Genomic DNA, 10,817 nt, shown 5'->3' with positions numbered 1-10,817 from the left:
AAATCTGTGAAATGTCATTTGAATCTCCAGCTAGAGATCAGAAGAAATATGGATGTCTGCTTCAGATGTTTGGGGGAGAGGTCTAGAGGCACAGATGGAAGTCATCGGTGTCCACTTGGCTTTGGAGCACCTTTCTTATCTTTCTGTCTGCAAGGTGATTGGAGAACAGTGCAGTGGGAGAAATGAGAGGAAATGAGTCATCCTGAATGACAGGGATGTGTGAATTGACATGGCTTTGGGGCAGTCTACTTCCTGGGGCAGGTCTCTGCACTTCCAAGCAGAACCCATCAACATTAAAGAGAGAGAGAGAGAGAGAGAGAGAGAAGAAAAAAAAAACTTTAGGGAAATTTTATTAATGTGAAGAATTTAATAAATTATCTACTAAGTTATCTGGCAAGCACAGGACTTGTGCACAGTGACTCAGAAGGCATCTGGGGAAGGTATACCTCGTGGCTTCCATGCTGTGATGAATACCATCAGCATGAGAACTATGATGATCCTTCCACCTCACCACTCAAAGGTCATCCAGAACCTGGCCGGTTCTAATAAGTCTGAGTTCTAAGGAAACTCCAATAAAATAGAAGCAGGAGTTCATGGGTAAAAGCTGAGTAATACTTGGCAGGCTCACCCAGAAATCAAATAACCAAATGCAGACATAGGCAGCAAAAGTAAACAGATGAAAATCCCGAGTTTATATGGGAGGGTGAGGGTTGAGGCAAAGGAGAGGAGAGACCCCCCCCCCCACTTACCACATGGGAATAACATCAATCTTCTTCGAATGTCCAAGAGTCTGGTAATCTGGATTTCTGTGTGGAAATGCCTGATACTAAAATGTTGGCAGTAGATCATTTTACTAAGCATCTGTATTCATGAGGCAAAATGTACCTCTGCCTAGTTGTCCTAGATTGGACACAAATGTCCAACCCTTGAGGACCTTACCTGCCTGGTTTTACACATCAGGTTCTGTGAAGCTGCTGTGTTTTTGGAGGATGTGGATGAAACAGAATAACGATGGCATGAATGATTTATACCTCACAGGGCTTGGCAGCTCCACTTAGGGCCACACTCTGAATCTGTGGTAAGCCTGGGCAACAGGACAAAATGTTCTCTCTGCAGATGAAAGGTGGGAGAGCCATCTTGGAAATAGCATTTGGGTGAAATCATTTGCATTTCTAGCACTTTTTGAGGTGATGCTGATATTGCAGTTCCTAGGAGCACACTTAAGAACCATTAACTGAGGACTTCACAGTCTTATCTTACTATGTTCTAGCACTTTAGAGCATCCATTCTCTTTAAATGAAAGTAACATGGTTTTTGACTAGAGAAAAAAAAATGTGTTGAGCAGTTGATGGAGCAGCCTACCATCTTTAGATGTGAGAGGGTTGAAAGCTGACTGGAAGTAGAGAGTTCAGACCTGGACACAATGTAGGTACCTGATTGCTCTCAACCCTTACTAACACTGGCCATCTGTGATATATCCACTGTGTATTTTTATTTTTTTCTTACATACATGACAATAGTGGAATGCATTACAATCATTCACAACACTGTTTTTCGTAACTCTGTATATAAAGTGTGTTCATGCCAAATTATGCCATTATGCATGAGTTCTCTTATTATTATTATTATTTTTTGCATTACAATTCTTAATATACCTTTATACCACAATTTATCATATCTTTAATGTATATAAGGTATGTTGACACCACACTATGTATTTTCAAATGTTTCGTATAGATAATACTATTGACTGCTTTAACAAATACTATTCATATCCCATAATTCATTTTCCTAGCCCCTTGCTCTCCCTATGACCTTTACCAGAGACAGCAGGAACACAAATTTGTTGTGTGTTCTTCTTGCCTATAGCTTTTATTGTTAGGACATCGCGTATATAAAAGTTATAGTGTTGTTTGTGTGTGTTTTAATGCTTGTTGCATTATATCATTTTGTGAGCAACATTTTCTTTTTCTACCCAACAGTGTACATGTTTACTCCTTTCTATGCTGAAATATGTTGTATTTCTTTTGTTTATTTTAAATATGCATAGTATCCCCTCCTATGAATAGTTTTCATTATTCGTAACCCACTGACAGGTTTTGTTTCTAATAATTTAATAATTCCATGATGTATACATATATAAAAGCATCACATTGTACCATATGTGTGTGTTTGTATGTGTGTGTGTATGTATATATATGTATACATACATTTTTTTATTATTTGTTGCTCATGACAATACAATGATCTTGACATATCATACATTTGAATCAAATGGGGTATAATTTCTCATTTTTCCAAGTGTACAGGTTGCAGAATCACATTGGTTATACAGACACATATACACATACACCAATACTAGTGTTTATTTTATTCTGCTGCCCTTCCTATCCCCCCTTATATATAGTAAATAAAAAAAATCCGAGGTAAATAAAATGGACTGGACACTAATCACATGTGGCCACTTGATATGTGACAAGTGTGATTAGGAAACATTTTATCTACATTTAACTTTAACCCATAAGTAGGAAAAGATATTATGTGTAAGTTAAAATAAACACAATAATGATTTAAAAGAATTTTAAGTTTACAGTCCACGTGGTTGGGGGGTGCCAGCTTGGGTAGCAGAGCTGGAGAGCAAGTCACTCTCATGCTGGTAATGTCTATCAGGTGTCCACGGGAGACACGTGTTCAAAGGAAGGAAAGGACACTGTTGGGAGATGAGGCTCATTGGGGAAGGCAAGTTTGAATTAGTAGTAAGTGTTGTGTTGGAAGAGGATTCTGAGCTGAGAGGAGGTGGGCTATTAGGTTTGAAAATGACAGCTCTAACAACCACATTCAATGTGGATCACTGCTTTTGATGTCACATTAAGGGAAAAAATAATAAAAAGCAGGGTGGCTGCTACTCAGCTTCTAGGAAGATGTCTAGTGCATGTAAGATAGAGAACAAATAAATAAAAATAAATGAGTTAGAGCTGATGCTTTAAAATCATTCTCCTGTTAATATTTCAAAGAATCTTCAACTCTCCATAAAGTTTTATTCTTTCTTAAATCATAACCAGCAGATTTTGTGTCTTTATAAGCACAAATAATTTAAGGTACAGTTAAGAACAAGATTCAAGAATTGTACCAAGGAGTCGTTCAAGGGTTGAAAAAGTCTAAGCATAATCTTGACTTGAACTGCCAGAGCTCCCAGGTAGAGCATCGCACGGAAGGATAAGTTGCTGAAGCTTCCTGTCTCTGTGTGATCCGTCAGCAAGACTGCATTACAACACATCTAGATGGACCATCCTACACAATCTGTGTGATCTCAGTCAACACAACATGTCAATTATTAAAGAAACAAGTGTTATTTTTTTATTATAGGAGAACAAGACAGCTAGTAGCAACTAAAAAGCAAAAGCAAACAATGCACTCTTAAAGGTTTTGATTTAATTTCTCCCCTTTTCTTTGGTCCTTGTATGTTCTCAGGGAAGTGAGGATTCAGTACACATTTCCAATTGACTTAAACAGAGATAGCTGCAATCACCTACTTGGTTTGGATGGTTATGGCCTTGGATATCCAGTTTATTGCTTTGATAATTTACAAAAATGGGGAAATGTATTTTATTGCATAATCACAAATTTGCTAAAAAAATCACAATTATGGAACAAAAAACTTGTAGGTGTTACTGACCAGATGTTTTATCTCATCTGAACACTATATTTATTTACCATAAATAAGAACATTCTTCCATATCATCATAATAATATCATCAAAATAAGAAAAACAACTCTGAGGCATTATGACCAGGTAATCTTCAAACTACATTAAAGTTTTCTGAATGTCCCAATAATATTCTTGATAGTGAAAGGGTCTATCTAGTTCATAATCACAGGTTGCTGCTAATGGTCATGTCTCGTTAACCCATGTCTTTGTGCACCACCCATTCATCTTTCCTGGAAGTTCATTCTCTTGACCTGTATGTAGGCTACAGGCCAGTTCTTTTGTGCCCTTATTGAGATTTGTCTAGTATTGCCATGATTATAATTTTACATTATATTATTTTAGAAGGAACATTTCAACAATTATTTGTTTCTCATTATATCTGGGGAAGCTCATATTCTCCAAGATAACTCCAGAAAACTATTCCAATCCACTTATTCTTACAACCAGTTGTTGACTAGTCTTCTGTTCAGAGTTGGGGTCTGTGTTCTCTTCCCTCGACTGTGGAGGCAATGCTATGTATCATCAAGTCAGGTCATAAACGGCAATAGAGCTTCTTCCTGTTTAGCTCATGGAACCCAGCTTCACAGAAACAGCTACCACCTCATGCACTCATGGATGTCAGCTACATGGAAGTCATCTGCAACCTCATGTGCTCATGAAAACCAGTCCAGTCTCCTGTGTTCGTGGAACCCAGCTACTGTCTCTGGTCTTTGATTGCTCTCTGTGGTGGCCTCAGACCTCATGGAGGTGAAACAAGTCATTGCTTCAAAACCCTGTTCTGGGGCACTTGGCTCTCCCTAACCAGATGTAAAAGCCAATCTTATTCTGTCCCACTTGATGCTTTTGGATTGAACTATTTAGGAAGGAAAGGGAAGAGAGGGGAGGGGCGATAAAAAGGAAGGAGGAAGAATTGATTTTGGAATTGCAAATTACACTCAGGTTCTGGCCCTGCCATTTACTAACGGTGTCATCTTTGGCTTCCTGCTACACCAGGGACTCTCAGGTTCCTCATTTTTAAAGTGAAGGTGATGACAAAGGTAGGCTCCACCTGCTCGAGGCTGTTGTGAGGACCACATGCTGACATTGCCCTTTGAGCATCCTGCACTCCTACCCACGTTGATGAAGGAAGCCTGCACTGAAGCTCACGGGATCCTGCTTATCTTTTTATAACTAGTGCTGAGTAAGCCTTCCATGAACTATTAGGTAAGAAACAAGTTAATTACTTTTTAAAACTACAATTTGTCCAATGCCAGGAGATAGATAGCTATGACTATTGAAGTGAAATTTTTATTCCTGAAGTATTCATATATACACATACAGAAACACATACACATCTTTATAAAAAAGCCATTTGAAGACTGAATATTTGACTTTTAGCCTGTTGCTGGCACATGATAAGTATTAAATATTCAACTAATAAATATACGGATATGTGAATAAGTAAATCATTAATAGAAGTTTATCAAAGAGGATACTCTGAACTGATTTAATTTTTTAGACCTCTCACAGATGGAAACCACTGAGAATTTCATGTAAATTAAATGGAGAAAGAAGTTGGCTAGCCACCCAGTATAGAATAGGTGAGAAATCTGCCAATGCTTCAGTTGAATGGATTATTTGGATGACATAAATGCAAAGTTTAAACTCAGAACTGTTATATGACATAAGAAACTTAATGTGATTATTACATTGGTAATGTGTGCAACTGTCTTACAACATAATATGGGATAACGTCCAAAGCATGGTATTCAAAGAGCTTCCCCAATCTGGATGCAGCCCATGTCTCCAGCCTCATCTGGCATTTCCCTTCCTGTCTTTCATTTTCTATGGGTTGAAAATTCTCTCTCTCTCTCTCTCTCTCTCTCTCTCTCTCTCTCTCTCTCTCTCTCTTGCTGTTGTGAAATGAAAGTAATAACAGCCTTTCTGACTCTCCCATTGGATGGCTGAGACTCAAGTGATAGAAAGCATGACAATGGGTAAATGCTGTTTTACCATTACATATTTAGTGGTTATCTAATGCATGCCACCCACGTCATAGGACACTTGTGACAACATACCACAGTTCCTACCCTACCAGAGCAAAGAGGAACACAGACCTCAGAATGGACATGCCTAGTAAAGGACCGAGTGCTATCAAACTGTATTATGGTATTGTTGGTACACCTTTAGTATTGTTTTTTACTTAACAAATATTTACTGAACGCCCACTATGAGCCAATTTAGTGTTACTGTTGTTTAAAGACAGTTTTTTATTCTCATAGATTTTGTTTATTTTAGTACAGCAAACAAACACTAAGTAAGCAAATAAAGAGTATAAAATTGTACTTGGAGATAAATGCCACGAAGAATAAATAAAGGAGAATAAATAGATGACGACTAGTGGCCGACTGATTTCTGTCTCTCCCAGGCAGAAATCTTTGAGAATGCCACATGGAACTAAGGATGGGAACCTGGAAAACAATGAAGAGGAAGCAGAGGGAACTGGGAGGGAAAGGACCCGAGGCAGGACTGTATCTGTGGATCATGGCCCAGCTGTACGTCTAGTGGTCAGAATTGCCTGGACCACGTGGTTCGCAGTGAAGCTAGAGGTATCAGCGGGGGGTCGGACCACGTAGGAAGGTGTCCCGAGCAATGGAGCTTAAATTTTGTCTACAGTGTGACTAAAGGCTTGTATGGGAGTTTGAGCTGGGATGTGACATGATTTCATTCATCTATTACAATGAAAATAAACCCTAGGGGAGCAAGATGCAGAGTACTGTTGGAGTCCAGTGAGAGTTCATGGCAGCTGGAACCGCGGGCAGAGGGTGGTGAGAAGCTGCTGAGAGATGTGCAGATTCACTGTGTTCATTGGAAATAAACACAGGCGATTTGCTGGTCCACTGGGTGGGGGAAGTGAGACGGAGAAATCAGGGAAATAAGGACTGAGAAGGCATAAAGCTCAGGGAAGAGAGGGTGAGCTCATCTTTTGTCTTGCTTTTATTTGGCTGGGCCTTCTACCCTTATTACATAGCTATTATCTCTGTTTTATGATTGAAGTGTTTTGGCCTCAGAAAGCAGAGTATCTGCTCAAGGTCTCATACCTAAATAGCAATCTGTCCGTCCATAGGAGGCCAGCCAGCCTTCATGAGACTGAGTCATCCTGGATGCCTAAGCCCTATGAGCTGGCACTATAGTGGGCTGGACTTGGCTGATGCTAATCAGAGGAGGAGGAATAGCTGTGTGCAGGTGACTGCTGCAGAATGCACAATAGGTGCAGGGAAAGGCTAATTTTGGTGTAGGTGGCAGAAGTAAATGAGATTACATTTACTGGAGGGATCGATGGAATTTTGCTTGGTGCATAAATATAAAGACATTTGCTCAAGGTTAAGACAGAGATTTGGGAATAAACACAGACCTGGCGATGACTAACATGAAGTGACGTCCAGTTTACAAATGAGTCAACTTTCATCTCTTCATTTATTCTATTTCCACACCTGGCACACCTTCACTAGAACTGGAAAATGGGGGGAAGAGACTGGGGTGCTCAGGGCATTAATTGCAAACCCGAAAGTACAGACTGAAGTAGCAGAATAGACTTCAAGCCCAAGGCTTCGGGTTGCACAGTCACTACATGTAGAGGACCACAGCAGAAGTTCAGGCATGGGATCGTGTAAGCAAAGTATAGTCAGGGCAATGGACAAACCCTGGCAAGTAAAAGCAGCAGTTTGAAGGATGTGAATGAAAACAGATGGTCCTCAGAAGGAGGCTGGGAAAATAGCCAGGAGGCTATTGCTGGACGTCCTCCTGGGGCCCCATTCCTAGAGACCACAGACTCTGTCCAGATAACTGGTAGCTGGGGTTTTATGTGAGAAGTGAGCCCAGTGATGGTTTATCTTCAGTATTATGGAGAAATAATTGATAAATGAAAGTTGTATACATTTAAGCTTTACCTTGGGAGGCTTTGATTACAGAAATACAGTGTGAAATGATGGCCACTATCAAGTGAATACATCCATCACCCCCCATAGTCACTGTGTGTGCATGCACATGTGTGTGTGGTGAGAATATTAAAGACCTATTCTCTTAGCAAATTTCAAGCATACAACACAGTATTATTAACTATTGTGGCCATAAAATGCAGGAGATCTCTAGAACTTACTCATGTTACATAACTGGAACTGTTATACCCTTTGACCAACATGTCCCCTTGTTCTCCATTTCCCAGCTGCTGGCAAACACAATTCTAGTCTCTGTTACACACACACACACACACACACACATACCATTTTGTTTTTATCCATTCATGTGTTACATTTGTCAATATCTACTTAGGTTGATTACTAGTCATGATTATTGTGAATAATGATTCACCAACCATAGTTTCTCCATTGCTTCAGAACAACTGATATTTGGTAAAAAAAAAAAAAAAAAAAAATCTGTAACAAAGTATCTAAACTCAGAACATCATTTCTGAATAATCATGGCCTTAGAGTCAGAAGACATGGTTTGGGGAATCTGTGCTCATACTAATTAGATTTGTGACCTTTCCAGGTCACCGACCTTCTTTGTCTACTCCAGAAAACGAAATCTGACAAAATGTGGTGATAGGCCTATTGTGGTTTGAATCTTCAGGGACCCTCACAGGCTTGTGTGGAAGGCTTGGTCCCCAATTTTTGGAAGGCGGTGGAACCTTTGGAGGTGGGGATCAGTGGAAAGAAGTTGGCTCCTTGAGGGAGACATTGGGACCCAGGTCCCTTCCTCTCTCTGCTGCCTGGCCACCATGAGGTGGGCAGCTCTGCTCCTGCATGTGCTCCCCACCACGATGTGCTGCCTCACCACAGGCCCAAAGGAATGGGGCCAAGTAACTCCTGATAGCAACCTCTGCATCTATGCTTAAGTAAGTCTTCCCTGCTAGAGTAGTTTGTTTCAGATATCTTGTCACAACAATGTAACTAACAAAATAGCCCAATGGTTAAGAGCTTGGGGCTGGCCCAGAGAGAAGTGTTTCCTTTCATCCTACACCATCACTGCTTGATAAGAGAACTACCAAGCTCTCAATACCTCAGCTTCCTCATCTGTGCATGGTCACTTTAAAGTACTGAGCACATTATTAACAGAATAAAAATGTTGTATTATGATTTTACTGTTATTGTTAACTCACATCTCACAAGTCTTCCCATTCTCAAGATTGTATGGATTTATGTCACTTGCACACTTAGTGGTGTGAAATATGAACAACTATGGCATTTCTTGAGATTCTATTCACAGTGACAATGTTAGTAATATGATTCAATGAATAATATGCTGAAACTCTCAGAGAAGGACTAAATACCCTTGTGGGTATTTCATTTCTGAAAACAAGTTTTCTATGTATCCCATGGACTTTTATGTTTCCAAAACTAATTAACAATTTGAGAAATAATTAAATCTTTTTTACAAGTCAAATGATAATTTAAAAAATCATTGATGGTGTTCAAGGGATTTCAGACAACTTTCTCAATGTTTTTAGGTGTGATGCACCTAAAACAATTGAAAAAATTAGTATAGCACTTCTTCATTTCAGAGACCTCACTTAGCTTCTAACTATGACTGTCCTGAGGTAAACAGAGGACAGAAAGTGAATAGAAGCATTTTTATTCATGGGAGAATATTCCAATCCCTCATTCACTAAAAGCACTATTTTTTGTACACTTTTAGTTCCAAATTAACATTTCCATATGAACATAAGTTCATGTCTGTGTGTGCCTGTTATTCTAAGGACTATTACACTGTGGCAGTAAGTTAAGAATGAGCAATTGTCCAATAATAATGGAGAAGACAGAAAATAAAAACTTTCAGCCACAAAAATAATTTTAAAATTCTACTAATAACAAATCAGTCAGGACAAGGATAAAAATCGCCTGCAAACCTACTATGTTTAATGTTCAAAACTATTATTTTTTTCCAAATTTTACATGGTTTAATTTATACTGTTTATGAATTGATCAATAAATTTAGAAAGTTTCCATTTTGGGCTGGGCGCAATGGCTCATGCTTGTAATCCCAGTGGCTTGGGAGACTGAGACAGGAGGATCACAAGTTCAAAGCCAGCTTCAGCCAAGTTCAAAGCAAGGCACTAAGCAATTCAGTGAGTCCCTGTCTCTAAATAAAATGCAAAATAGAGCTGGGGATGTGGCTCAGTGGTTGAGTGCCCCTGAGTTCAATCCATGATCCCCCCCCCAAATTGTATGCTTCCTGTGATCAATGTACATGATTGATTTTAGATTAAAATAATCCGTGTTGATGTGTTCCTCATGGAAGGTATCTGGGTTTCAACTGAAGCTCTAGCATCTATACCTGCAATCTGTCCTCTCCAAACTGGTATCCATTAGCAATATAGCTATTGAGCACATAAAATGCAGTTAGTTTAGGTTCAGATGTGTTGTGATTATAAAATGCTTTTTGGGGGACTGGAGATATAGCTCAATTGGTTGAGCGCTTGCTGAAAATTCACAAGACCCTGGGTTCAATCTCCAGAACCACCAAAAGTTAAAAAAATAAATAAAATACATGTTGGATATTGAAGACTTCATACCAAAACATAAAATATCTTATTTACATTTTTATGTTGATTTCATGGTAAAATGGCAATATTTTTGATATATTGTAGCTTAGAAAATATAGCTTTTTAATTTTACATTTTAAAATGTAGATACATTAAAACTACAAATGTGATTTACAGTATATTTCTGCTGGTCAGTATTGGTACAGAACAATTGCTGATTGAAGGAGCCCACAGCCGTGATGGGCTAGCAATAATTAATAGATCCAAAAATTACAGAATACAACCACACACAACCACATGCAAAGTCAAGTCATTCATACAAGTACCATTATTTAAGATGGAGCAATGGACTTTTTTAACTCAAAGTTCTTCAACCTAACAAAGGTCAGGATCATAGAGCAGTAGTGTTTTGTTTTGTTTTTATGACTAAAGCTTTAGCGAGTTTTCTTCCTTTTCAAGCAAAAAGCAATATTATTTGCCTTTCTTTCTAATGCACTTTTAAGGTAACCATCAAAACAATCATAGTGATATAAAATCCTTTTTAAGCATGTGTTACCAATAACCGGAAAAAGCCTTTGACATTCA

Source organism: Marmota monax, unplaced genomic scaffold, assembly GCF_021218885.2.
Source record: "Marmota monax isolate L192 unplaced genomic scaffold, Marmota_monax_Labrador192_F-V1.1 WCK01_AAM20220418_F8-fsc00009, whole genome shotgun sequence".
In the NCBI taxonomy this organism is placed as follows: domain Eukaryota; kingdom Metazoa; phylum Chordata; class Mammalia; order Rodentia; family Sciuridae; genus Marmota; species Marmota monax.
Note: the sequence above shows the minus strand (reverse complement) of the source record.